This window comes from Mirounga leonina, unplaced genomic scaffold (genome assembly GCF_011800145.1).
Source record: "Mirounga leonina isolate KUSES-001 unplaced genomic scaffold, KU_Mleo_1.0 Mir_173, whole genome shotgun sequence".
Classification (NCBI taxonomy): domain Eukaryota; kingdom Metazoa; phylum Chordata; class Mammalia; order Carnivora; family Phocidae; genus Mirounga; species Mirounga leonina.
This window is the reverse complement of record NW_023270447.1, coordinates 31,443,244-31,469,564: the sequence shown is the minus strand read 5'-3', so window position 1 is coordinate 31,469,564 and position 26,321 is coordinate 31,443,244. Positions and strand designations below refer to the sequence as shown.

The 26,321-nt window shown below is 39.4% G+C and overlaps 1 protein-coding gene and 1 pseudogene across 1 annotated transcript in view; both read left to right on the top strand.

Annotated features, from left to right (window-relative positions):
* Positions 1-26,321, top strand: part of ST6GALNAC3 (ST6 N-acetylgalactosaminide alpha-2,6-sialyltransferase 3) — a 284,689-nt gene that overhangs the window by 180,398 nt on the left and 77,970 nt on the right. The window lies entirely within an intron of this gene.
* Positions 15,665-15,974, top strand: LOC118019253 (annotated as a pseudogene).

Here is a 26,321-nt window from a genome sequence, read left to right as displayed (position 1 = left end):
AACTTTTATTACCAGAAGCTTCAAATGGACACCTCTCTTGAATGAGCCTCATATGTGATGGAGTTAAATATGGAAGAAGACTCTCAAGTTCCCAGCTCAAGAGTAAATGCCAAAAACAATGACAGAGTCAGTAGCTATGCAGTGCATCAGAGTATTCAGAAAGAGAGGCCTAACCTTTCTTCATCTTTATATTGTGTTCTGAAGTTGCCACCACTGTATTTGGAAGAGCATAAACTTAGAGCAGTGAAAGCTCATCTTAGCCCTTCCTTTGTATGTCTTCCCATAATGGTAGGGCTTCCCTTTTTCTCCAGCTTTTACCCTGTTCCTGTGGTGCGCAACATTCCCCACTTTTATCAGTTGACTGTGGGCACAGAGCTTCCATTCCCAGCACTGTTTATCAAGAAGTGAGGCAAAATTATTTAGGATCTGGTCTTAGAAACCTAAATACCTGTGGATACAACTTCAGGTAGTTTCATGCCTAAAGAGCAAGCGAGAGCCCTTTCCAAATATTCACACATGAAGCTCATTAACAATTTTCTTCTCTCAGTAGCTGAAGATAAATCCTTTAATTTGAAGTGGGCTTAACACTAATGAATCATGTCATTACTCTGAAATCCTTTAAGTTGTTGGGTTTTTTTTTCCTCATTGTCTTAGTGAGGTAGAAATTAAGGACAGTTCCCATTAGCTCTCTATATTTCCTGAAGCATCTGCTCATAGTTACAAATTGATCCATCCTAAATATTTATTTGTCTGTAAATGTCATGGAGTCAACACTTCACTTTAGACATTTTTTCCCCAAACACAAAATTACTTTTAAAAGTTCTGTCAATAACATCATTTGCAATTTAAATGCTTTAAAAATATGATCCTTCCTGCTGCGTTTTTGAATACTTCCTTCATATTTAATTGCTATAGACACTTTAGTTCCTAATTAAACTTTATTGTTTATGATGTTTTAGTCATTAATAGACATGATGGGGGTGGGGGGAAATGGCTAGTTCTAGTAAATTCTCTGGCTGTTAATTCTAGTCTGAATCTTAATACCTTCCATAGCTATAATGAAATCATGGGGCTGAGAGGAGGATGGGTAGAAAGTGAGACACAAAGCAAGCACATAGTTCATGTTTTTGAGGATTTACTAGACATTCTGGAAGACAAGCTTGAATTGGACTTGAATTGAATTGGGCTCCTTGATTTGTAGGGGAGATTAGCTTAGAAATAACATCTCAAACTCTTGCAAGATGAATATCCTCATTTTTCAAGGCTCCTTTCTCTAGCACATCCCCAGGTTTTGCATTGGTGACAGAGAGGAGCGTATACTGCACACACAAAGCCTGCCTCATCCTCAGAGCCCTAAATGACTTTTATTGTGAGAGAATGGAGACACTTGATGAATCTGATGGGGTTTGGTCATGGGAAAGATTTGCTATGAACCATTGCACCAAGGTTGAAATGCCCAAGAGGCTGACAAGCTTATTGCCCATTTCGGAGATTAAATAGTTTTGGAAAAATTTTCTCCCCTGGCAGTTGTAATTGTGTCTGTGAAATAAGTGTTCATTCTGCTTGAGCACCGTGGTTTGAACGCTTCCTTCTATATTTTCCCCTAGTGGATTGATTCTAAAAAGGTCTGCTCAGATTTCCCCGTACCAATGCAAATAACCCATGAACTTGATAACACACCCCCCAACCCCCCACATCCTTGCCATGTCCCATGCTAATGGGTAATCAGAGACACTGCCAAGTCCCTTTATCATGGATTATCTTTGTAGCTGTTTGAAGGCAGGGAAAGGAGCTGAATAATCTTCCAGGTTAATGATATGGTTATAGGAAATGGACAAAAGCTACTATCAGTAACCTTGGGAGTCTTGAGCTGCCAGAGAGCACTCAGGAGTAGATAAAGTGATCTTTATTTGTTGGGACTTCCAAAGCATGCGGGATAGCCTCAATTGCCCCAAAATAAAATAAGGTGAGGGTAACATCTCAAGAAGAGGGAAGAGGGTACACGCGTAAAAAACACAGGTTCATCACAGACAGATCATCTATCTATTCCCTGACTTTGCCCAGGGTCAACATTGCATATTAGTCTGCTAACTGTTGGAAAACATCTGACCTTTGGGGTGATTTGGAATGTTTCTGTTCCTAGCCTGGGTGGATAAAGATCATTATGTTTTAACACAGACCACACTATATTTCTCTTTCTCAATCAACACCTAGAATTCTTGGTTTTACCATTTTAAGGAAGCCTTAGTATCATACCTCAAAATTGAGTGTGAGAATATCAAAGAGACCTGGAGACAGTTAATAATATTTATTTCTGAGTATTCACTATACCCCTAGGACTGTGCTAAGTCTGTGAGTGATTATTGTACTTAATCCTATAACAATTCAATAAGGAAGGTTCTGGTATTATCCTGTGGAAACTGGTAGAGAGATTAAGCAACTAGGCTGAGGTCACATGGTTAGTAATTAGTTCAATCGGTTTGAACCCAGGTATTCCTGATCCTAGAATATGAGCTCAAATTATAATCTTATACTGCCTTCCCTTTCATCCTTGATACCTTGAGGAAGGATGATGAGCTGATGCCAGACATAATATGATTCTCTACTAACTAGAAATAAATACTCTATGGGGACCTGGATTGGGTGGACCTGATCTTTATGCCATTGTATTAATTGGGATGACTTCTCACTAATTTTGAAAGTGTTTTTTGGTAGCTCGAAAGCATCCTAGGGTGGTGTTTTTAGCCCTATTACCTTGTTCAGGTATCCTTCTCTTTCTACTTTTATGAACTGTCAGTGCTGATCAGCATCCATGCTGAGGAGAAGCAGGTGTAGTCCCAGGATATGAGTGAAATGTTCAGATGACTGGTGGAATTAGCTCAGCACCACATCCAAACCTAGAGCCAACTGTTAGCCGAATGACAAGAGAACATGAAGGAATCTAGGCTGAATGTGGCCCAAGTCATACTAGATTTTAAGTTTAGGCATATCCTTTTTGAGAAAAGCAGAAATTAGAATGGGCAACAGAACTTGGAATATAAGTATAAAAAGATCGTAAAAATTTACAGTGAGAAGCATGTCTTAATCAAAGGAAATGACCACAAGTGAGGTCAAGTGATTGATGTACAGGCATTTGAAGTTGAAGATGGCAGGTTGATTGCTATTTTCTTACATTTTAACCAATTGGAAATGAGTAATTATTATTATATGGATTTTTATGTTATAAGTTTATGTGTCAAGGGCAAACCTCTCCAGAGTCACAGGGTGTTCCTTTCACATTCACTGCCTACTAGTTTCCATCATTCTTGGCTACATGTGATGTGGTTCCTTGCTTGGTTTATCCAATTCTTTTCTTCCTTCCCTGGTCCTCCAAGTATTTAGATACTGGAAGGAAGGGAGATCAGGGGCAGGTGCAGAGACCTTCCCTGTCTCACATGGATTGTGTAGGGATTAATGAACTAACATATTCTAAAGTGATTTTAAAAGGTGAAGTGCTATGTAAGTGTCAAGCATGATTAACTAGCAGCCAAGTTATTAGGCACCTGAATATTATGCATCTTTTCTGAATTTTAGGAAAATGGAAGTGCATATTCATTTTCAAAAGCACTATTATTTAAATGATGTTCAGGCACTCATATAAAAGTCTAGCCCAGTTCTAATTATCTCTACTTTTCTCATACCAGTCATGTAGACCTTAAGAGTGGCATACTTAATGCAACTTGTGAGTAAGATAGATCCAATGACCAATCTTGTGGCATTTGCAGTGCATCGGGGAAAAAAAACACAGTATAATGCAAAATATTAGTTGCCTTTCACCCTACCCCTCATCCTTCTAGTGCAGGAGTTATTGAGGCTTGGTGGTTGGGAGTGTGAACTCTGGCCCAGACTCCCTGGGTTCAAACCCTCACTCCACTGCTAGCTAAGTGATTTGAAGAAGTTGAGTTACCTCCCTTTGCATTAGTTTGTTTATGTAAAAACTGGGAACAGTAATAGTACCTGTTTCATCCTTCATACATGTAAGGTGCTCAGAAAAGCAGTTCCAAACATGTGGCAATTGCCTCTGAAATGTCAACTAGTATCTTTGTAATTGTCATTAATACTGACCGAAGCAGTTTCCACCCATGGATAGAGAAATAATAAATAGAGGTGGTGGTGATTTTGCTAGCACTCCTATGACATTTGGCAGCTTACAAAGCCAGTGACTTATGATATTAACCTGTGGTTTTGCAGCAGTTGTTCTTTGCCTAGATCCTCACAACTTGGGGAGTTAACTTAGCAGAGTGGTAGCTTTTATTTTTGTCTTATTTGCTCAGCAAGGTTTGAACCCCCTTCTGGTAATTCCCTCTAGCCACTACATTTTACCCTAGGTACAAAACGGACACAACCCTGTGCCTGGTCAGTCACAGACTTCTCGTTCTGAGGTAAGCATGTGAGCCAGCATGGCCAATCGGAGGCCTCCCCTGGCTTACTAAAGAAGGATCTGTTTTGAACTTGAAGAAAAAAACAGTTTTGCCTCTAGGTCTGTGATTGTAGAAGAATGTGAAATTAGGGTTGAAAGTGGCCGAGGTCATTCAAGTGAAGAAGATATGGCTGAATAGGAGAGAATGAAGCCAGAGCAGAGCAGGGCTGAGCTGTGAGATGGAGGAGGAAGGGAGTTCTGGTAGGTTTTGTGTCTTGATTGTAGCATTTGAGGCCCGGTCCCCCTCCTTTGATTTGGTCAGATAGCTCAATATCCCTCCCAGCCGTATGAGCTAATAAACTTATTCTTTGTGTTCTCTTAAAATAGTTTGAATTGGTTCATCTTTTGTAACTTAAAGAATCCTTATAAGACAAATAGGATAATTCACCCATTCTACGGATAAGGGAATTGAGGCTCAGAGAGGTTAAGTGATTTGCTCATGAAAACCACAATACCAGTGGTTTTCAGAGCCAGAACTTCATGTCCTGGTGAATGACCCCAAATGCTATATTCCAGTAAAGACAGCAAGGCTGAGGAACTTGGAGAGGGAGCTGGTAATTAATGAAAGGGGCAGAGAAGTTTCAGGGCACCATCAGGTCATGGCTATCCACAGAGCTAATTCATTCACTGGTTCATCAAATATTTGTTCAGTCACGGAATAACAATCTAAGGCAAGCTGTTTAGGCAGAGGAAGCGAGTGATCTGCAGGTACCCCTGCTCTCTTGGGTACCCGTCTGCTCTCAGCTACTGCCGGCCCAGCAAGGGGTAAGAAACCGCAGAGCCAGCTACCTGCACTTTCCAAGTTGCTAGTCCGGTGAAATGCAGTGCATGCAGTACATGTCAAACACTTGGACCTCTCAGAAAATTGATTATGGATCTTGCCCCTTCCTTAAAAAGCAGGCTTTTGTTTTTATTAGCATGTGTAAATATGGAATAACTTCTGAATGCAAATATGGATGCCATTTTATTTTTCTGACATGTTTGGAAGCAGCCCGGGGCAGGGTGGCAGTGAATCAGTAAACATCATGGGTACACTACGCTGGGAATTCATCAACTGTGCATACTACTAATAGGCTTATGCCATATGTTCCATAATAGCATGTTTGCTAACATGGGACTGGGCTGCCCCATGGTATGACAAAGCTGCCACGTCAGTTGCTTGATGTATAGAAACAGCCTTTGCTCACCAGATGTCGAAATCCAGCAAGGTCATTTTAGGAGTAATTTCCATTTTGTGTGCTTCCCTTTCCCCCTCATTGACTGTAAGAGAATGTGATGTGCCTCATTACAACGTGATTCCAGGTGCATAACACAATAATGACCTTTATGCCAAACACTGAAGTTCACATAATTGATAAGCTAGACTCCCATTTTGTGATGTTGGAAACCATTAGCTAGAGGCAGAAACCATCTTAACTTCTTGACATAGGAGGTCACAGGGTCAAGGTCAAGGCCCAGGCTGCAGCCATTTCTGGACTCAGATGAAAGAGGGAAACAGTGTTGCCTGGCAGCCTGAGGGCTTGCAGCCCTTCCTGTGAGAGTTGGAGATGCCCTGGAGCCTGTGGAAAGTTAAGGAAGGCCTGGGGATCCAGATGGAAAGTGAAGGGGGAGCAGCAGATCTGCACGGGAATGGGCCTGCATGCTGGGCTTCTACGTGTAGGACTGCCGTCCGAACCATCCCCTCCTTTTCTCTTTTCAAGTCCTTACTGATTTCCTCTGCTTTGCATCGGACCCAAAATTATACTGTCTCTCTACAGGCATTCCTTCTTTTTTCTCTCCTAGATCTTAGATTGTTGGTGCTCAAGTGGGAAATCAGGGATTTGTTATGGCATCTTTACAACGACCTGGGAAAGTTGAGGATTCCATTTTCACCCACCCAGGGAATAGGTTTCCTGCCAAAACTGTGTGTGACTTCTGCCCTTTATTGAAAATGGCCAAACAAATCAAGTCCTTCCCTTGGCGATTATGGCCAGTGTGTTGATTGTCCTTTTATGAAACACGCATTTACAAATGGCATTTGAATGTCCGAAGCGGTGCCAGACCTCAGGACCTTTCCTAACTGCTCGTTTTCTTGTTTTTGCTCTGACTGAGGACACGGTGTCTCATATCTCCTACAAACTACAAGAACCCAAACCTAGTGCAAAAAATGGGCAATGAACAGGGAAAGTAAAAAGTCACGATTTATCTGAAATCTGGAGCTTGTAATTAAAGAAAGAAGTGATAAAGAACAAGAATGAGAACGTATTCGGTCAGAGGGAAAGAGACGTAGGGATTTGAGGATGTTAAGCAAAAGAAGTGAAACACCTAAAATGATAAATAAAATGGCTTGTTTGTTTGTTTGTTTATATCCCTGGAGTTATAAGCATCTCGGCCTGACCATGGGTTAATGGTTTTTTTAGGAGGGGCCTATCGTGTGTGTTTACTGATGTTTGATTTCCAGAGCTTCTAGCTCAATCAGGGACAAAGGCTCTATGTTTCACTAATGCTCATAGATGAATAATGCCTCTTTAAAATATTGCCAGCTCTGCTGTCATTTCAGGACCCCAGAGACTCTGCTTATTAGGCTGGCAGGCGAGCGAAGAAATGAGTTGGGCAGAGAGGTGGCAGGGGTTAATTTCATATTTGTCACGAGATCTTGCATGATTTCCCTAAAAGATATTTAATTTCCACTGGGCATAATAACTTGCAGCTGCCGGAATATGCTGTATACTAGTGGCGAGTTCTTGTCTTTGGAGATTTATGCAAGTCGTTATTTAAAAATAGAGATCCGGGAGTTACAGCTGGCTAATTAATCTACCACTAAGGAAAGCTCAGCAAGTGACCCACTTAACTGTTTCCAGGAACCACAGCGACACTGAAGCAAACTTTCAAAAATGTCCTACGCAAAGAACCGAACAAATACATCCCTGTGACATTTCGTGGTCTGTTCACGGTGTGGGCATCCCTTCTTCATGCCCGTTTCTTTCCCACAAACACCACTCACTCAGGCCCTCATCCCTATACAGCTTGAATTCCTAGATGCTTCCTCACCTGTGTCCTCCATCCTGAGGACGGACGCTGGACGCTTCCGGGCTCTCCTTTCTCAGTCTCTTCTCTCTCTGTATTGCTCATCTGCTCAGGCCACACCCTCAGTGCATGGTTTCTACCACCTCAGCTCCAAGGCTCAAGTGATTTCCCACCTGAGCACCAACAATCTAATCTGCCTGACTTCAGAGGGCTCCTGCAAGACAGCCAAGCCATATATATTCACCCGTTGTTCCTCCACTTTTTCCACGTGCACCTGCCTCTCCTGGCATCATGGTCTCTCCCCTCTCATACTGTCCCTTCACCCATCACCTTGCCATTCCTCTCTCAGCGTGGAGATGGTCCGTAGGTCCTGCAAAGGTCCACAACGCCTAACACAGGCTATGTCGAGTTTTCTCCTTGTACTTGATGACAGAGAGTTGACATTAATCAGGTCATGACACATTTTTATCCTTGGTCTGTGAGGGCCCTGATCTTATTTTTAAATTAATCAATTAATTAATGTATTATATTTATTCCTCTTCTCTTCCCCTTCTGCCTAGGCGGGCATGTGTTATGCTCTATGTGCATTTTTTTGATGGCATATATCTTTGCCAAATAATTAATATTGTTATATGTGCATGTGTTTGGATTTACACAGATGATATGTATTACATTTCATCTGTTCCTTACTTTATCCACTGTCCTTTAAAGTCTGTGCATGGCTCTAAATCTGGCTGCTGCATACTCCGTGGTGGGCAGCCATCACCTTTACCTCTCTGCTTTCTCTGTGATATACTTGCACAGATCCCTCCCACCCTCTGGATTTCCCCTTCTCTGAAATCTGTTGGCATTCATTTGCCTTATAGCTTAATTTTATGCTGGTGTTTGGTTTGTTTTTTTTTTTAATTTTCGTATGAGTTTTCATGTTTTCCCCTTGTCTTTTGTGTAACTCCTTGAAGATCAGGGACCATGTCTTGTACTCTTCCCTTCCCCACTCCACCCATCCCCACCTCTGCAGACCTTCTTTGGAGCTTGGTGCATAACTGACACTCAGTAAATCCTTGTTTATTTAGTGAATTGAATAGCGGGACTCCTATTTATACCTCCAGTGTCTAAAATGGCACCTGGCATGTTGCAGGTGACCAGGAGATTTGTTTGAAGCAAATGGGTATCTTATCTTTCCCACGAGAAAAGAAATATGGAAGAGTAGGATATACAGAGGTCAGGATACTACGTTCTAGTTTCTAATCTGCCGCCAAGTAGGTGTGCAACACCTGGCGTGTCAGAGAATTTCTCTAGGTCCTGTTAAACTGAATGATTTCACAGATCCTTGATCATTCTACCTTGCTAAGCTTCTGTGACTTCCCTAACAATTTTTCAACACGAAGTAAGAGAGTCTTCAATATGAAATCACCTGCATGGAATACGGAATAGTCAGACTCAAGGCAATAGAGCATGGGAAGGGTAGAGATGAGAGCAAATCCTACGGGTTTTGATCTTAGGCTCCCAGAATGATTAGGAGGACAAAATTCTTGCCACTTGTAAAGTGCTTAGAAGAGTGTCTGACACAAAATCAATGCTATGTAAATCTTTACTATTATTTTTATAAATTTAAGAAAATCTACTAGCCTTGGCAACAGTCTCTTGTCTGGCATTTGGAAGTCAGGTCTTCATGCTTATGTTCAAACAAAGCCAAGAAATTCTAGTATCCCTGCTGAAATTAATAATTTTCTTATATAGGACAATAATCACCAGACAACAGTCTGATTTCTTTTAGGCCCCGACTGTTGTCTTTTTGGTAATGGACAAGTTCTAATTTTCATGGCTTTTGTAAAATGAAGCATGTAGCAGCCAATAAAGATGTTAGAACAAGAATCCTGAGTTTTGTGTTTACTATCTATCAAAAAACAACTGTTTTTTTGTAAAGCAATCACTTAGAAATGGAAACAGAACAGGAATGTGTTAATACCTTTACAGATGATATTTTTCCCTTTAGTAGGGAAGAAGTAACTAAATAATCTAATTTGCTTTCTCTTATCTTTAGGGAAGTAAATTCAAATATTGGACAAACCATTATTAAAATTCTGAACAGCATTTAATGCATGAGCTTGTTTTTTGCTATAAGTTTCCTTTATCTCTAGGTCAAGAGGTAAAGCTATTTGTCTAAAAGAAAAAGCATTAAATGGTATTGGTGATGGGTTACAGGTTTTATAACTTAACTATATTTGCTTCATGAGCAAAAATAGCATTTAATAACTATTTTATTCTACTGTTCTACTGGGTAATGGAAGTCTTATACAAACAACAACTCATTTTAATACTTTTATATATAAAAATCCAATCTGTAAAATTAGTCTGTTATCTAAAAGTTAAGAAAAAAATCAGGTAAAAATACAAAATGGAAACTGGGAACTCCAGGTGAACCGGAAATTTTTGGACCAAGGAAAGATTAAAACTTCTACTCAAAAAGTTGGAGAAATAGATAGGTAAAATGTTCCAATAACAACAATAACATAGGAAAATAACTATGAATCACTGGTTTTAGAGGTCAGAAACCCTGGAGTAAACTATGACTTATACGGTGAATGGGGAATTTTAAAACACACCTTGTGTTTTTGCTTTTGTTTCTGGGGGGGTTTTTTTGGTGGTGGAGGTGGTGGTGGTGGTGGTGGTTTGGGGTATTTCTGGACTCATGAACTTAATTCAGGAGAGTACTATAGATTTGTATTAAAATAAAAATGAGCTGTTTTCTAACAATGTCTTTCTGTGTTGTGTTTCTCAGGTAGTCTCAGCAAAAGCTGCCAATTATTTCCATATGCTATAAACTGAAATAAAATATACATTTTTAATAGCCAGAGAGGATTGCCATGAAAATTAAAGGAGATGTGGGGGAAGACAATTTGAAAAATCTAAAGTCCTATACATGTTTGTTTCTGTTATTATTGTATTCAGTAAAAATCAGAACAATGCCTACCATGTATCAGGACCTGCTTTAGGCACTGAGGAGTCAGAGAAATAATAATACTCATCTTTACTTTCAAGGATTTATAATTATATTGGGGAAACAGAGAATGTCACGGTAAATGCAGTGATAGAGATATGTCGGGTGCTTAGGAGCATAGAATGAGATCCCTGACTAAGTTTTTAGAGTCAGGGATGTTACAGAAAGTTAGGGAGAGGAGAAGAAGGGAGTCCCAGGAAGAGATCATGAGTGTAGCTTTGAGGTGAAAAAAAATAGCACAGTATATTCCAAGTTAGTAAAAGGATCAGTATGACTAGAGCTTAAAATATCAAGCAGAGAATAGCAAAAGATGAGTCTCAAAGAGAGCAGATTATAGAAGGCCTATATATTATGTGAAAGATTCAGGTTTTATCCTGTTGGCAATGGAAACCCAGTGAGGCCAAGCCATAACATAGGCACTCGGGGAATACAGGAGGTACATTCGAGAGCCTGAGGAGGATATTGCTGTAGTCCAGGTGACAGATGGTGAGAGCAGAAACTTAAGCAGGGAGAATTGGATAGAAAGGGAGGGCAAATCTGAAAAAGAGAGAAGAATGGCAATGTATGGTGATAAATTTTGTGAGCATTGGTAAGGATGACCCTCAAGCTTATAGTTTGACTGATTAGGTGATTTGTAATACAATATATATACAAAATACTGAAGGAGAATCAGGTAGAAGGGATAAGATACATGTTCATTTTTAGGCCATGTTTATCTCAAGATTTCTATAAGACATTTGAATGAAGGTGTCCAGGAGGCAATTGGATATATGACCCTGAATTGTGAATAATATACCTGGGTAGGAAATTCAGATGTGTAAGTCATAAGCATAAACGTAGTGGTTAAAACTCTCAGAGAAAAGAGGTAAGGACATAAGCCCAGGATTGCCAGCTATTAGAAGTTGGGCCAGTGAGAAAGCCAAGAAAGACACCGGGAGGAGACAGTGAAACAGGGTATGAAGGGACTCAGTAGAGTGTCATGTCGCAGAGGTCAGAAGAATAGAGGTTCAGGAAAGTGCTAAGATCCAAAGTGAAACCAAAGCAATGAAATCCAGTATAAGGACTTATATCCTATAAATTTAGAAAGCCGTGACTTTAGGGGACTTTACCTGAGCAGTCTTTGCAGAGAATTTTGGATGGGAGGAAGTAGAGGGATAAGATGGCAGCTAGAGGAAATGTATTATCAGGAGTGGGTTATTTTAAGAGTAGAGTAGTTGAAGTAAGGTTAGAGGCTGAAGAGAATGAACCAATAGTGGGGAAAGGTAGGACTCTATAATAAAACAAAAAAAAATTAATGTAGCATGTTCCCAAAGGAAGTGGGAGAGGTGGCGGGAGCGGAGGAGGAGATCCATAGAAAGATTGACCTTAAGCACGAAGGACATAAACTCTTAAACCTCTGAGACCAGAAGGACAGCTGGGAGGAAGAGAGAGGGTGACTGGGTGGGGAGGGGGGGAAGAATAGGTAAGTCATGCTTCATGGCTTTAGGACAAAGGTCATAGTATTTACTCCTTCCCCTAAGGACCACATACAATGACTTAGCAGATTAAATCCTTTTCAGGGTTGCTCTCCCACCAGCCATTAAAACATTCCCTCTGTACCCTTGGTTCTCATGCTGTTCCTCTCCCGCATCCATGCATGGGGTTTTCTCCAGCAGTGCTGAATTCCCCAACACACAGGGTATTCCCTTGGAATACCCATTGATTTTCCTCATTCAAGTTAATTATACACTACTGTATTCCAAAATATAAATATCTGATATCCAGCTAGCTGGGCCAACCATCCCAAGAGCATTTGCCCTTTAGATGGCTACTCTGGCTCTCAGGGGCCTTGCCTTATTAGTCCTCACCCCTCTATTCAACCTTTCTTCCCACATTTCATCCATATGCATACTCTGCTCTATTGACACTCAAGTCTTCACTTTTTCAAAAAGTGAAGCACCTGCTATGGAAATCATACAGTAGGAATAACAATTAAGACAGTGAAGATTTTCTGAGTCATCCCCATTGTCATACCTGACAGGGGAATGCCACAGACAGATCTGTACAAAAGGATGCTGTGGCTTCTGATACAGCATATCCCAATATATATCACCTCCATCCATTAGAAGATTTAAGCTACAAATTAGGAGTACTATTTATCCCGTCTTCATATGAAGTTAGGAAAATTTGAATCAACACTGCTTTTTAAAAATCAGACGTCACTGCTATTCACTGGTTAGTGTTACAATCACAGAAGCAAAGATGAAGCCATTTCCTAAAAAAAAAAAAAAAAAAAAAAAAAAAAATTAGTGATTTTCATTATGTCCAAACAATCTCCAAATGAATAGAAGGGGGAAAAAATGCCCATAGGAGTTTCTTGGGTTCAGCATCATACCTAGATGCCTGGCTCTCCCCCAAAACTAGTTCTGCCCGGGCTGGTAGTAGACTACCCCAGAGTCTCTGGTCTCTATAGAGTCTGGATCTAGAATGGACAACTTTATGATCGGGGGTTCTGGTTTTAGACTCAAATTGATTTGCTTCCTGTTTACCACTTACAAACTGTGAGACATATCTCAGAGGGTTTTTGTGAGGATTAAGTGTGATCATGAATTTAAAGGGCTTAACTTTCTTGCTAGTACATAGTAAGTTCTCAATAAATGGAGGCTTCTATTGAATTATTACTATTAATAATTCATGCCCTGGGCGCCTGGGTGGCTCAGTCATTAAGCGTCTGTCTTCGGCTCAGGTCATGATCTCAGGGTCCTGGGATCGAGTCCCACATCGGGCTCCCTGCTCGGCGGGAAGCCTGCTTCTCCCTCTCCCACTCCCCCTGCTTATGTTCCTGCTCTCGCTATCTCTCTCTCTGTCAAATAAGTAAATAAAATCTTTAAAATAATAATAATAATAATTCATGCCCTGATTTAAGAAACTGCCTGATTATCTAATTTGCTGGCATATAGTTGCTCATAATATGTTCTTACAATTGTTTGTATTTCTTTGGTGTTGGTTATGATCTCTCCTCTTTCATTCATGATTTTATTTATTTGGGTCATTTCTCTTTTCTTTTTGATAATATATTATATGTTTAAAAAAAAAGAAGAAGATAGCAGGAAGGGAAAAGTGAAGGGGGGGAATCGGAGGGGGAGACGAACCATGAGAGACTATGGACTCTGAGGAACAAACTGAGGGTTCTAGAGGGGAAGGGGGTAGGGGGATGGGTTAGCCTGGTGATGGGTATTAAAGAGGGCACGTACTGAATGGAGCACTGGGTGTTATATGCAAACAGTGAATCATGGAACCCTACATCAAAAACTAATTATGTAATGTATGGTGATTAATATAACATAATAAAATTAAATTAAATTAAAAAAAAAGAGAGATTGCAGAGGATCCACTATGATATGAATAAAGGCATAAAGCAATCAGTCTGTGATAATTCTATCTATTTTCTGCTTATGGGTAGTGTGTTTATAAAAAAAAAAAAACTGCCTGGCTTAACTGGCCTCAGGCAGAGGCTAGGACTGCTTTCTCATCCAGCCTCAGCTATAAAATGATGAGTTTCCTTTTCAGATACACACACATACTTGCTTCTCTCTCATCACTGATGCCTATTGTCTGTAGTCGATTAATGATTGGCCACTTAGGGTAATCGTTTCCCTCAGAACCAAATGTACTTACATTCAGTGGCACCCACTGTAATGCAATTAATTTGGTCCAATAATATGCATCTAGTAGATAAGCCCATATAAATGAGAGCCATAATGATAAGCTACCTCCTGTTTGTTCATTTTGAAGAGACTCATTAGGGACAGTGGTCCTCAGTGTTAATGAAATGATACCATCTAATTATAGAATTCCAGTTACACATACTAGTGCTAGAATTAGAGCACTTGCCACCTAACAGATAATGTCATTGTCTGCACCTTGCTGTTGTCCCCCTTTAGGATGCTTCCACCTTGGTCCAGACCTCCTCCTTTCCTTGGGCCTATTTTGGAATTCAGCCATCTTCTGAATGCTGGTAAAAGCCTAAGCTATAAACAGCTTGCTTTTTGGTGGAGCAACTCATGCCTGAAAAAGTTGATAATGATTTCAGAATTTCTTTTAATTGAGTTTTTAATTACAACAGAGCAACTATCCCATTCATATGTAATTTTGACAAAGATGACAAGCAATTTCATATTCTTTGGAGATCATTTGACAAGTGTAGGAGCCTATAGTTAAATACCAACTGCCTTGTTTTTGGACAGGAGTACCTGACAACCACTTACTCAGGGAAGATTGGGAACTCGAGCATCTGGATCTCAATAAATTATTTGACAGAACAATCCAAGTACTATAACACAAGCTGCCACTGGGAATGTAAATCTGATTGGCTGGCGTAGAATCCCGCTTTTCTAATTTATAGTCCACATATTATGAATTGGGATACTGTACAGCCAGTGGGTGTATGGGCAGGTTCTACTGTAAATAATTTTTTCCTGTTTTTAGACTATCAGCACAACAGATTAAAATATACAAATAAATTCTTCTAAAATGCAAAGCTTTAACTTGAGTTGGGTACCATGATTCTTTATTCTTTTTCTTCTTTGGCATTTACTTAAGAGTTGTAAAGTCCATGCTCAGAGTTACAGAGCTCCAGAATGATGATTAGACCAAAGAAACTGCTATATCCAAAGAGCAGAGACCCAGTCTAACAGTTAGCTGGTCCCTACCAGCACCTCCCACAAGCTTTCAAAGGCCATTTGCGTAGGCCATTACAATATCCAGAAGCCCCAGAAGAGGCCACAGAGCAGAATTCTCAGACTTTGGATTTCAGAGACCAGAAAAAAATTCTTACTTGGAGTCCTACTAAGAATAGTCACCTTTTTATTTTGCCAAGTAAAGATGTGTAAATTTTTTTTTCTTTTCACTCATTTGTTAATTTGTGAATATTTATTTAGTACATACTGTCTGCATCTACTAAAGTATGCCCTGGAAATGCAATGAAAAACAAAGCTAGATAATAATCCATGCCCTCGTATTTTATAGTCTTGGTGGGGGGGATAGTTATTAATCAATTATACTAATAGTTATAAAATTCACAATGAGATAGGGGCGATGAAGGTTTTCTGAGAGGATATAACACATTAATTTTATATGGACAGAGAAGGGCAGGGAACTCTTCTTTAAAATTGTGCTTGGAGGTTTGGAGGCATCTCTGAGCTCACCGAGTAGACACCATGAGCAAAGCTCACCCTCCTGAGTTGAAAACATTTATGGATAAGATATTATCACTGAAATTAAATGGTGGCAGACATGTCCAAGGAATATTGCCGGGGTTTGATCCCTTTATGAATCTTGTGATGGAGGAATGTGTGGTGATGGCAACTATGGGCAACAGAACTGTGGGATAGTGGTAATATGAGGAAATAATGTCATCATGTTAGAAGCCTTGTGAGAATAAACAGTGAGTGTGTTCACCGGAAGAAATCAACTGCTTCTGAATATCCTCTCTCCATAGCACCTGTTTTACTACAATATAAAAATTGGGTCATGTGCATTTTCACATTGAACTTTTTGTTAAATAAACTTTTGTAATAGTAAAGAAAAAATGAAATAAGATAAAATTGTGCTTGGATTCAGCCCATGATAAGAATTTTTAACTTTATTGCTAAGAGTTATCTGGATGTCACTGGACAATGGATTGGAGAGAAGGAGGGGTGGCAAGAGTGAGATCAGGTGGAACAGAATGTCAGTGCTGTCGATATGATTTGTGTGATGTGATGGCCAAGTGATGGTGAGTAGTTGGATTTGAAGACTATTTTGGAGCTAGAATTGCTGAGACTCATTGATAGATGAGGGGATCAGGGAAGGAAGAAACAGGGTATTAAGAATGACTCTATATTCCTGCCTTGAGCCACTTGCCATTTCATATACCATTTACCAAGATAGAAGGACCAAGAGAAGGACAGGTTGAGGCAGGAAGGGACAATCAAGGGTCCTTTTTGGGGCTTGTTAAATTTAAGGTGCCTGTAAGATATCCAATGCCAGCAAATACATGAATCAGAAGTTTAGAGGAGTACTTTCCTACTAGATACACATTTAGAAGTTATCAGCATATTGATGGTATTAAAGTCATGGAGTGGATAAGATTTCACAGAAATAAGCATTATGGAACTTAGAGCATTTTGAGGCTTGATACAGAAGGGGAAAGAAATCTTCAGAGCATTTTTCTATGAAAGGGGTGATGTTTTAACACCCAAAATAGGAAGAATATAATATCTGTTCTTTAAATTAAGGACATTTCATCACATGAAATCCTCTCTCCGTTGGCCTTACCATTCCTATTTTGCTGCAGATCAGTGAGAACTTTGTCATGGAGCAACAGTTGCAAACCACTGCCCTAGAGTCTCTTCAACAGCTTTGGGCGGGAAGGACCTCCTTTTGGTCACAGGAGTTCTTATCCACCCCGGCTTCATTTGACCTGTTAGACTGTTCAAGCGTAAAAACTCACCTGGGGTTTCTAAATTAAAGTAATACACAGAGTGACATAAGATCCTACAATAGGACATCAGTTCCCTCCTATCCTGAAATGCAAAGTCAGTTCGTTACCTCCTATGCACTCTGTGACATTCCTAAGTCAGAGGGCTACATTGGCGTTGTAGCGTAGTTACATGTGTGCACCATGAACACTTACATAGCTATCTCCTCCTCCTGTCCACCGTAGCATTGGCGTCCATCACGGTATTCTTTGCTAGTGGACCTAGTAAATGTTTCTGAATTATCTCATCACAGTGTTCCAGACAGCCATGGTCAATCAGATTGAATGTGGAAGTTATTGTAATACTACTCCTGACAATAATAACCATTATATCATCATACTTGCAGCTGTTATTGATAGTAACATTGTTAACACTTTGTGTCATGCACCGTGCCAAGTGTTGCCCATACCTCATCTTATGTAAGCCCTAACTACAACTTAGAAGTTTGGCTCCATTTTACAGAGGAAGAGACTAAGACTGAAAGATTGACTTCCCAGCTGTCCATGTCATTATTGTTTTTACATTGTATTGTAATCACGTGCCATGCCATTATCTGCTGTGGTGGAAACTCACTGGGACTCCATACTTTTCCTACTCTAAACCTCTGCACCTGATAGTGCTTGGCGCATTTAAGTGCTGGTTAAATATTGAAGATCGTATATACTCTTTAGTGACAGGAGCCTTTTGAAGGGCGATGATTGTGTCTTTCATGATTTAGATTCTCTCACAGTACCTAGCACAATTCTCAGTAAATATCTGGAAGGTTGAATATGTGGGTTTTAAGTTGGCCGAAAAACTGGAAACGAAGAAGGTTCTGAGGGTGCAGCTGTTGCTGCCACTGTGGGTCTGACTCTTACTTAAGCATTCTTATTCATGACCTAGGTGGAGAAAGGGAAGAAGCTGCGTGTTTTGGAAATTCACTAATAATTCCAATTTAGAAAATATCGTGAGCAGCTCAGGCAACAGGAATAAAATGCAAACGACCTTTGAGACTTGAGGTATGTAGGCTGGGAATAATAACTTTGTGAGCGTTTGAAAAAGGTAAGGCTGTACATACACCTGGGGGAAGAGAATCCAAACACAGAGCTGTTCTCTGGGAAGCAGACGCCAGAGCGCAGTGATGCCAAAGTAGGCCCAGGGGGCATAGTGGTCTGCAAATTAAATTCAGGCCAGCCAGGCAGTCTGGCAGGATGAAAGGGAAGGCCAGGTTGAGGCTGCCTGTGCAGAAGGCCGCGGACTAACAGTTCCTCTGTGGACACATCAAGCTGAGAAGCACCTGGCACCGCACGCTCTGTTCCCGCCACCTCATTACTGGGGCAGCTCAGGCAATTTGCAAGAAGTGCAGAGAATAGCAACAAGAATGAATGAATTCAGAGAAGGATGTGGATGAAAGATTAAAAGGATTAGAGGGGCTATAGTTTAGTTACAGAAAGCTAAAGGGAAGAGGAGGGAGAGGCCTGGAAACAAATAATAAATAGCCAAGTCTACTCTAAAATAACCAAGTGGAAACTTGCAGAATACCCATCAAATTGAGACTTTTCAGAGGAAAATGGACATTGTCTTCCAAGCCATGGGCTTCTTGCCTGAACTGGCACTCTGCCTACCCAGGTGCTCAGTAAATACTATTTTGTAGAATAACCTTCCTTTGGCAAAAGAGCATAGGATCCAGGAAATAGACCAAAAGGAAGCACATTCGAAAGTCAGCCAACCCTTGCCTTAGTGCCCAGTGAGGACAGGATTAAAGGAACTAGATTTCTGTTGTGTTATTCAAGTCAGACTCTTTTCAACAATGACGTTGCCTCTTCCCATTCAGATAAACACAGAACAAAATAGAAACCTCTGTAGCACAGGGAATGCGTAAGACACGGTTGGCTAGCCTTTGGGTAAATCCTATCATTGCAGTTTCCTTTATGTCAAGGGGACTAGTGAGATGCTACTTTTTTCCCCCTCCTAGCTGGGGGAGGAGGTGGGTGGGGAGAGCTGTACCTCTGGACTAAAGGTAGACTTGGTGGACTTTTGAAAGGTCAACCACAGAAAAATCCAAGTAGATGGGTTAGGGGTTAATTCTTTGTTTTATAGAAAGTAGTCTCCGAAAACAGCAACTACCCGGGTGCTCTTGAGTCTGTCTTTGTTTTCAGATTGTTAACTCCACGGTTCTTAGCCTGAGATAGTTAAGTATTCCAATTCCCAGCCAGTTGCAAAGCAGTCCCACACCCGTTATTAAGTTCCAGCCTCAGTGGGCTCCTTGAGCTCCTCAAACAAGCCAGCCCTCTGAAACGCTGTTTCCCTCTCTGTGGGGCTTGTTTACCCGCTGACTTCCCTGCCCCATTCCTGCTTTCTGCAGGGCTGGCCCCCTCTCCTTCATCTCCTCTCAATTTAAATGTTGCCTCTTCTAGAAGCTATCTTCTATGAGTTTGCTTCCAAATAAGAGGAAATCTCATTAATAACCTGCTAACAAGAAGTTCAGCATGAACAGCCCAACCCAAACCATGGCTCAGCCATGGCATCAGGGACCCAGGAGCTCGTCCCTGTGCTCCACCCCCCACAGCATATGGCCTCCATCTTCATCATCTCAAGTTGTCTGTCCCACCCCCAGCATCACATCCACGCAGCAGACAATAACAAGGAGAGAGTTAAGATGAGGTGAAAGGCTTTCTTCTAGTGAGGCTTTGCCACTCTCCCCAGAGACTCTTAACTATGTCTAATGGGTTAGAATTGTGCCACGCAAGGGAGTCTGGAAAACCAATATTAGCTTCCCAACCTCAATAGCAGAAGAAAGCAAGGGAGAAGGGCAGATGGGGGTAACTTTCAGGTAGCCAGATCTCAGTGTCTGCCACGGTATCTGCCCCTTGCCCTACCCAGTTATTCCCTGTTAGAGTTCCCTACTTCTCTTCATGGCATTTATCATGGTTTATAGAAGTACATTTGTAATCCCACTGGAGTGTGATATACATTCATTCCATATCTGGCTCTTTTACCACTATATCACCGGAACCTAGCTTTGTGTCTGACAAATGGCAGGCACTTAATAAATATCGCTTAATTCACGGGCTAGTTGGCTGCTAGAAAAGAAGAGAAGCTACCTCTGAAATCATCATATAATCACAACCTCCCAGGAGAATAGGCTTCTGGTTGTCAACATCTGATTTACATATAGCACCTTTTTTATTTATTAAAAATATTTCAAATTCAAAGGGATATATATATGATATACTCACATATATATATATATATATGAAATAAAATAATGAACATTCCAATACCTACCATCCAGCTCTATCAAATTCACAGATTTTGCCAGAGGCCTTTGAGGTCTGTTAATATCATTGTTGAATTTCAAAACAAAACATCTCGAATACAGTTGGAGTCCCTGTGTCCCTGTTTCCATGCTCCTGCTCCTACCTTCCTCTGCCTGGAGGCCACCACTGCCCTGAATTTGGGTTTACCAGTCTAGTATGTGTTTTTATATTATGACTATCTATACACATCCTTAAGCAATATAAAACTATAGGGTATTGTGTTGCATGTTTTCAAACTGTATGTAAATATTGTATTTTGTATGAACACTATACACGTTATATAAATCCAAAAGTATTATTCTCCAATCTTTTCAATCTGTCTTGTTATTGGTGTTTAACCATATTTTTGCATGTAGCTATGCAGTTTCATCGTGTAAATATACCACAATTCAGTTACCTATTTTTCTCTTGACATACATTTGGATTTATCATTTACAGTCTTTTCCTATAACAAATAATGATACCTACAAGTAACATTCTTCAACATACTTCCTTGTCATGTGTGTGAGGGTTTCTTAGTGAAAGGTACACACCTAGAAGTAAAATTACAGGGTTAAGGACGTATATTTCTTCAATTTTCTTTGATTTTGCTAGAGTGTACTAAAAAATGTTGTACCAGTTGATATTCTCACAAGTAGTAGATGAGAGAAACTCTTTCTGTACTTAACACTTGGTATCAGATTCTGATTTTTGTCAGTCTATTGATATGAAATGATATCCCATTGTTTAATTTATATTTCCCTGGCAATGAGGAAGGTTGAGGATCTTTCAATATGTGTGTCGGCCAGTCAGACTTCCTTTTATAAAAATTGCCTATTTGTATCCATTGCCCCTTTTAGGAGAATGGGGAGTTGTTGGGTTTTTTTTTTTTTCTTATTGATTTGCAAAATTCTTTACATATTCTAGATAGAAATCCTTCCTTGTTGGGGCACCTGGGTGGCTCAGTCGGTGAAGCGGTTAAGCAGCTGCCTTCAGCTTGGGTCATGATCTCAGGGTCCTGGGACCAAGCCCAGAGTAGGACTCCCTGCTCAGCAGGAAGCCTGCATCTCCCTCTCCCTTTTCCCCTCCCCCCCATCATGCTCGCTCTTGTACTCTCTCCCTCTCTATCTAAAATAAATAAATCAAATCTTAAAAAAAAGAAAAGAAATCCTTCCTCCGTAACACACATTGAAAATGTCTTTGCCCAGACTGTTGTTTGACTAATATTGTTTATAATATTGCTTTGTGAATAAGAGAGTTAAATTTTAATAGAGTAAAATTTATCGACCTATTACTGGGTGTTTTGGGCTTTTTATGTCTTCTATAAGGAACTTTTGCTATCTCCAAAACCTTAAAGATATCCTTTCACATTTTCTTATAAAAACATTCAAGCTTTTGCTTTTCACAATTAGTCCAGCTGCAATTATTTTCATATAATATAAAGGGATCTAGCTTCATTTTATTTTTTCCACATGGACATCTAGTAATCTCAGCAACATATTTTGTGTTCCATTTTTTGGGTCACTTATTGGTAATCAAGTTTCCCTATCAGCATGATCAGTTTCTGAGTCCTGTAGTATGTTTCAGTGGTCTGTTTTTCTACTCCTGTGTAGATACAGCATTTTGTTTATCGCTGTAGCTTTAGAGACGCCATTTCATAGGGTTTGGTCAGGGACTAGGGAGCCACACTGCTTCAGTTTGAATCCTAACGCTACTATTGCCTAGCCATATTACCTTGAGAGAGAGTCTTAATCTCTTTGTACCCCAGTTTCCTTTTTATCTGTAAAATGGTAGCAATAATCTTATTAAACCGAATAGATGAAAGGCTTTTCCCTGGCGTATAATTGCTCAATAAAAGTTAGCGGCTATTGTTTTTATTTGTAGTATCACTATTATTATTACTAATTGGGGTATCTGATAGAGCAGGCCACCTCTACCCTTTTCTTCTTCCTCAAAATGTTCTTAGTTATTGTTGACCTTTTGCTCTTTTAAAGGAATTTCAAGATTGGTTTACAATGTCTCATAAAAAAGGCTGTTGAAAATGCAAATGGCATCGCATTGCCAAATGGATTAATTTGAGTCTTCTTATCCATAAACTTGGTATACCTATTTGTCTATTCAGTCCTTTTTTGTTCATCAGAAAGTAATTTTGTAATTTATTTCACAGAGATCAACAATATGTGTTATATTTATTCTTAGTTATATTTTAGTTTGTTATTATTTTGAATGAGGTACTTTTTTATATTATTATTCTTGAATGACTTATTACTGCTGTGTAGAAATCCTATCATTTTTATATTGAGCCTGTATTTAGCCACCTTGCTGAGCAATTACTAATTCTAATGGTCTATATATTCTCATGGATTATTTATGCAAACAAACTGCCCATTTATACAGAAATACAGTGTTGTTGCTATCTTTCCAATATGTACCTCGTTTTATTTTTCTTGTTTTATTGGGTTGGCTGAGACCTTCTAACAGCATTAAAGATGAGCAGGGACAGCAGGCATCCTTGTCTTATTCTCACTCTAATGGTGACATTGTTAAGTTTCATTGTTAAGTTTGATCCTTGCTGTAGATTTTTGATAAAGAATAATTATCAAGTTTAGAAAGTTCCCTTTTACTTCTAATTTATTAAGAGTTTAAACTTCAGTAAATGTTAAATTTCACTAAATCTTTTTTGATATCTATTGAGCTTGTCATGGATTGTTCTTTAATTTGTTATTAGTATTGTGTAATGCATTAATAGATTTTCTAAGGTTGAAACATCTTTTCATTCCTAAGATAATATGCACTGGTTATCCAGAGTGTTTTAAGGAAACACCTGGGTCTTTTCCTAAAGGACAAAAGACCTTAAAGACTTTTGAGCAATTACTATTTTAATTTGACTTCACGTAAGTTTCTTTTCAGATCTTTGTATGTTTGGCTCATAATTTCTTTATTTCTTTCAATTTTTTTTTTGGAATTTCTATATTTTTAAAAATGAAACACGTAAAAGTTATATAATAGTAGCAAAATATATGCACAGTGAGAGAGGAGGGTGGAAGTGTTAGTTCTGCTTATTTTGGACCATGAAATGAAGAGATAGAAGAATGTCCTATCAGCAGAATTTCTTGGGTTAGTAACTTGGTCCAATGCCATAATTACTTATTTACTTAGTAGGTGAATCATGCTGGCCATTTGTCTAGACACCTGGTGACACTTGTATTTAGTCATTTAGGAAGCAAACCCTTAATTGCTCCAGGGAACTGGGTACTGCTTGTGAAGTAGGAAGGCTTGTCTTCCTAAAGGCTATCCTGGGTAGCGCTGATGATGGCTGGTCATGGAGAAAGAATCTGCTCCTATTCTCTTAGAGCTACTTTTGTTTTTTCTCTGTTTTTATTCATCTTTGGTAATTGCATCATTTTTTAGACTTATATACATGTAAAACCTTTTGTAGTTCTAATACTCAGCAAAAAAACCATGTTCTACTCAATAATTAGAGCTTTCATATAAAAAAATTATTTCAGTATAATTGCTCTTGGTGGTAAAATGCTAGGTCACTGTAGAAATATGGTTTTGATGGTTGTTGAGCAGTCCAGTTTCTGAATATCTATCCTAATTACATGCACATATTCATACAATTACTGTATTACCAAAAGAACTGTATATAAATAGTAATAATAATGTGATGTCCCAGTCTGTTGGCTTTAAAAAGGATTTCAGAAATTGATTAAAACATTTAATGTTGGTTTTTAACTCAAGGACTTGTGAAGCGAATGCCTTATTCCATTTGGGGATGTGTTACAAAGGGAATATTCTTTCCTACTTCCCTCTTCATTCTATAGAACATAGGGAGAACAATACCAAACTCCTAGGAGTTATCTCTTTGATTAACTGTGAAGTAATAAACATAGGAAAACAGCAACAATTCATGCAGTTGGGTACTAAATCTCCACCTTTATGGCCTGCATTTGCCAACTGTCTCCATATTTGACAGATAAAGTACATCTGTGAATTTTAAGCTTCTCAGGTTACACTTAAGATATGTAATTAGATTTCAAGCTATACATCTTGGGCGCCTGGATGGCTCAGTTGGTTAAGCGACTGCCTTCAGCTCAGGTCATGATCCTGGAGTCCCAGGATCGAGTCCTGCATCGGGCTCCCTGCTCAGCAGGGGGTCTGCTTCTCCCTCTGATCCTCTTCCCTCTCGTGCTCTCTGTCTCTCATTCTCTCTCTCTCAAATAAATAAATAAAATCTTCAAGATATACATCTTACCCAAAACTTCTGCTACAGGGGGGAAGAGCCAATTAAGCCAGGTTTACTCAGCTTCAAAACAAAACTTCAGCTTGAAAGTAGATGGAAGAACTCCACTAATGAGAACACACCACATGGGACATGTTACTGTTTAATGGAGACGGTGTTCTCTGGGACACAGGCTCTTCCTTTTCTGAAGGCTGGAGTCAGGAAGTTTACTTGGTTAATAAATTCAGTTCCTTTAGACATGTAGTTTGATGGATGGACAGGTGGAAATTAGTGTTTTGAACAATTTGTTGCATATAATTTTCTAAGCATTTACACTCGTTGGATGAAAGCTGAGAAACCATATTAACTCAAATAGGCCAATGAAGAGGTACTTCAATGCTTGAAGCAAAAATACCTTTCAACTATGTAAAAGTGGGCTGCTAAGGACTAATTCTAGGCTAGAAATACCTCCAATAATCATAATGACTACAATTATAAAAGTTACTAATATTTCTTGAGCAAATGCATACATAAGCCCTTCCTAGACATAAAGCATTAACTTATTTGTACTCATGAAAACCATACAGAATAGTATTCTGTTATTCTATAGTTAGAAATGGAGGTTCAGAAAAGATTATCTAAGTGTCTCCCTTGATCCTTGAGGTTAAATTATCTTCTGTGAAATGAAAACAGACTACTTGACTGTTGCCTTTTATAAAATAGCCCTAATGCCCTTAAAAACAAAAGCTTCCTTGAATCATATAAGAAGAGATTTCACGAAGACACAAGAAATGTCGGTTCATTAGGGTGAGCATATATTGTTAACATGGGAAATTCATGTGAAATAAAGTTACTATATATCTTCAAGAAGATAGTAATCTAATCAGGCAGATAAAACAAATACACGAGGAATTACTTGAAATAATTAAAAAACAAAATGTCAACAAATGCAAGGTAGGCAGATACTTAGAATTGAACTCTGGTTCCTCTGGACTTAATTTGTATCAGCAGTAAAACTGTGGGGCTGGGGTGGGCAACTACTTTTCTTAAAGGTTTCGTCCTGCTCCCAGGCAGAGGTTGGAGAACCCAATGGGTACATATGAACAAATCAATTTGGAGCACATAACAAATGCCAACTATCAAAGCAAAGTGGGGGCCAGTCCTTCAAGGTCTCCTAGCGATAAGATTGGAACCAGACCCAAAGAGGGTGAGACATATATTGATTAGTTCAGAGGGGCTGGGGATGTTCAGGTTTGGGGACAAAGGTAGAGGAAGGATATCGATCAACTAGAGAGTGAGAAAATGGCAGGTGTAAAAAAGGGCGCAGGAGTGACAAATTGAATAAATTTTTCCAAAGTAGACAGATCAGGAAAATTGAAGGAAGAAGTTGATAAAGCATATTAGGATGACCAGTGATCATTTTTTTTAAGGCCAGAGCAACTGAATCAGAAACTCTAGGAATAGGACACTATTTTTTTAAACAGTTTTATTGAGATATATAATTCACATACCACATATTTCACTCATTTGAACTTTACAATTCAGTGCTTTTTAATTCAGAGTTGTGAAGTCATCACCACAATCAATTTTAGAACAATTTTTATCACCCCTCAAAAAACTGTACCCATTAGTAGTAATCACTCCCCAATATCCATAATCCACCTCCCAGCTCTGGGCATCCACTAATCTATTTTCTGTCTGTATAGATTTGCCTATTCTGAATATTTCATATAAATGGAATCATATAATAGGTGACCTTTGTGACTGGCTTCTTTCACCTAGTGTAATGTTTTTAGGGTTCATCAATGCTCTAGAATGTATCAGCACTTTTTATAATGGAAAAATACTCCAT